Here is a 3306-nt window from a genome sequence, read left to right on the forward strand (position 1 = left end):
AGTTTTGGTATAGAGATCATGGTGGCCTTGACGGCCCAATCAGGACTTCTGTGCTAGTTAACAATTTCTTTATATGAACTCTTGGGAGTAGCTGTTTCTTTTGTAGATCTGTTGACAAGGGCCTTGCCGGCCAAGGGCTTAGTTTTAAGCCGAGATATACTTGTTTGTTTTCTTAAATGCATGTGACTGTCATGCGCTAGTAGCAAATGGTTCAGCAGGGTCGGCTCGGGCCTGAGTTTTGGCCTTAAGAGCCAGTTGCGCCCCTTGAGTTTGGGGCGTGACAATCCCAATGGGCTTGGAAAAAGTGAGGGTGAAGACCATCGGGGCCGGGGGCATTGAAGGGTTTGAAGGAGAATAAAACTTAAGTAATTTCATGGTCTTGGAGATGGGCGTCGAGTTGGGAGAGATCAAGCCTGTGAAAACTTTTATTTATATGAACCAAGTTGAAGTTAGAAGAACAAGTATAATTAGTAGTAAAGATAGAGTTAAAGTAACCAGAGACATAAGAGAGAATACTAGCATGATTGGTAATCCATTCATTATTATTGTCCTTGAAATAAATGATCATGTTACGCCTTCTTCTATTCAGAACAAACATATGGTAAACTTAGTGTTAACATCTCCATCATTAAGCCAGTTAATCTTAGATATGATTTTCCAGAAGTCTTCCTCAATTATTAGATAATCGTTATATTCCCGGGAAAGCGTATGCTCGAGATTCTGGAGGAAAGAGTTGTAAGGATAGGCTGTAGATTTTTGGATGTCATCCAGTTTTCGAAAAATGACTTTCTTTTTTTGAAAAATATTGCCAAAGGTTAGTTTACTCCAGTCGACAACTTTGATCTGGAAAAGAGTAATGGCGTCGGGTAAAGTTCTATTGGACCAACAATCAGAAACGATATATATTCTTGAATTGAGGGTGATTAACCCAATTTTTTTCTAATTTGAAGGGCCTACAAGAAGGGGTTTGGTAGTGATTGGAAAACCTAATTAAAAGGGGGTTATGGTCAGAATGGGTTTTGGGGAGGTGGGTGACAATATCATTGGGGAAAAGATCTATCCACTCATTATTTGCAAAGCTCCAGTCCAATCTTTCAAGGATAATGGTCGAATTTTTTCTATGGTGGTTAGACCAAGTATATTTACTACCTTTAAAACTAAGGTCCACCAAATTGCAATTATTAACACACGCCCTAAATCTAGTACTCTTAGAAATACTGATATTCTTACCTCCCCACTTATTCTGTTGGTTCAAAATGTCATTAAAGTCTCCAGCAATAAGTCAGGGGCCATTATAAGAGACAACAATATTCTCTAAATTGTTCCTTAACATATTTTATTTTTCTAATTTAGTGCTAGCATAAATAGCAGTAAACCACCAAAAATTCTTACTAGGACGAACCTAGATCATGCCATGGAGCTCCTAAGAGGAATGATTAATACGGTTCAACGTAACCATGCTGGAAATCCAAAATAACACAATACCCCCAGACCTGCCTTGTGCGGGGACCTCATAATAGTCATTAAAACCAAACTCATCCTTAAGATTTATATGGTTTTCCATCTTAGTTTCAAGCAATGCAACCATGCATAGACTATGACTCCTAATGAGCTCCTTAAAGTTTCTCTTAAAATCATCACTATTAGCACCCCTAGTGTTCCACACAATGAAGCTAGATGGTTGATTCATTAAAAGACCGCTCGTTGTTGGGGTATATAGCCCCTGATTTTCCTTGTTCAAGAAGCAGCTCCGATACACGGTCAGGGTCATCACTACTGCATACTTTGCTAGGGCAGTGTTCAGTGGTGGCCTGAGGTCGAATGAGTATTTTTTCAGGGCTACTGGGCAGTTGAGAATGTATTTTTTGTCCTCTTCTTCGGGGAACAACATAAGGGCTGAGTTTCGAAGGCTTGAAATTTCTGTGAACGAACCCGATGGGACTGGAATCACGCTTCCCTCGTTTTCTCCTAGTGGTGAAGGAGGAGGAATATCCATAGGAATTGGGTTTGGGATCATGATGGAGTGTCCCTGGATCACTGGCATTGGTTTCCCCCTTACTTAGTAGGGCTTAGGAACGATGTTGGCAAATGATTGTTGAATATAGTTACTCACCTCACAACCCAATTTCCTCTGTGGGGTGTATACCGGTCGGGTTGCTGCCCGGAGGACCAAACCTGGCTGCTAGGACAAGCTTGGTATACTGTCTTCCCTTTATCAGCAGGCGGTATAGTCGCATTGCAATTATTCCACCAGTACGGGTCACGATTCTATTCCTACGAATAGAGACCGCAGAGGAAGGCGTTGTCACGAGACCCGCCCTCCGGGATAGAAAAAGAAAAAAATCCTAAGCGGCCTCTTGTTTGGGGTATCTGAACCGTATTCTTGTTCGGATGCTTGAATCGAACTCATCATTGGTTGTCATGGGAAGAACAGAGGGTTCGAGTTTATTGTCTCCTGGGAGTAAAGAAGGGGAGTTGCACCATTTTTATCATATTTGGAAAAACATTGAGATGATGAGGTAGGTTCCATAACGCTTGCATGGTGCTGACAGAGGATTCATTGTATTGGTCAACCACATTTGATTGACAAAGTTCTCCATGGCTAGTTTTATCCCCTCTGTGATCAACTAGGTTAAGAAGTTTGAGTTCTGAAGTATTATGATGGATTCTACCGTTGATGTCCATAGAGAATATTGGTGCATGTCCTTGTAGTGCCATCTCCACCCATGACATGGGTTGGTGAAGAGGATGTTGGAGTTTTCCATCCTCAGGTTGAGGTTCGATTGTGAGCGTGAGAGAGGATGAAGGCGTACCTTCTGATGGATCGAAATGGAAGCTCGGAACATGGTTGGTGCTATTAGTATTAATATTATGGAAGGAAATTTTTTCAAAAAGGCAACGGAAATTTAGGATCAAATCAAAATGGCAACATTTGGATGGAAGGATGGATGTCATTAAATCGTTAATTATTAAGATTATTTGTTTATACATATTCAGCTCGACTTGATTAGACAAATAAGAGCAATTTAAAGATTATTTGTCTATACATAAGTATGTTTAGTTGTTAATAATTTTAATCATAAGCCAGTAAGCAAGACAGTTTTAAAAACAATTTATTAATATTAATTAAATATTTATGTATATGTATATGTTTAGTAGGGAAACATTCAATCTTACCTTTATTGACTAAGGAATAGGAACACGAATAAATATGAGTACGTTACTTCAACTAGCATATGCATAGTTTTTATTAATACATGTTTGATCGCGTATTATTATTTCATTACGATATATATTTTATAAATA

This window comes from Solanum tuberosum, unplaced genomic scaffold (assembly GCF_000226075.1).
Source record: "Solanum tuberosum cultivar DM 1-3 516 R44 unplaced genomic scaffold, SolTub_3.0 scf00274, whole genome shotgun sequence".
NCBI lineage: Eukaryota > Viridiplantae > Streptophyta > Magnoliopsida > Solanales > Solanaceae > Solanum > Solanum tuberosum.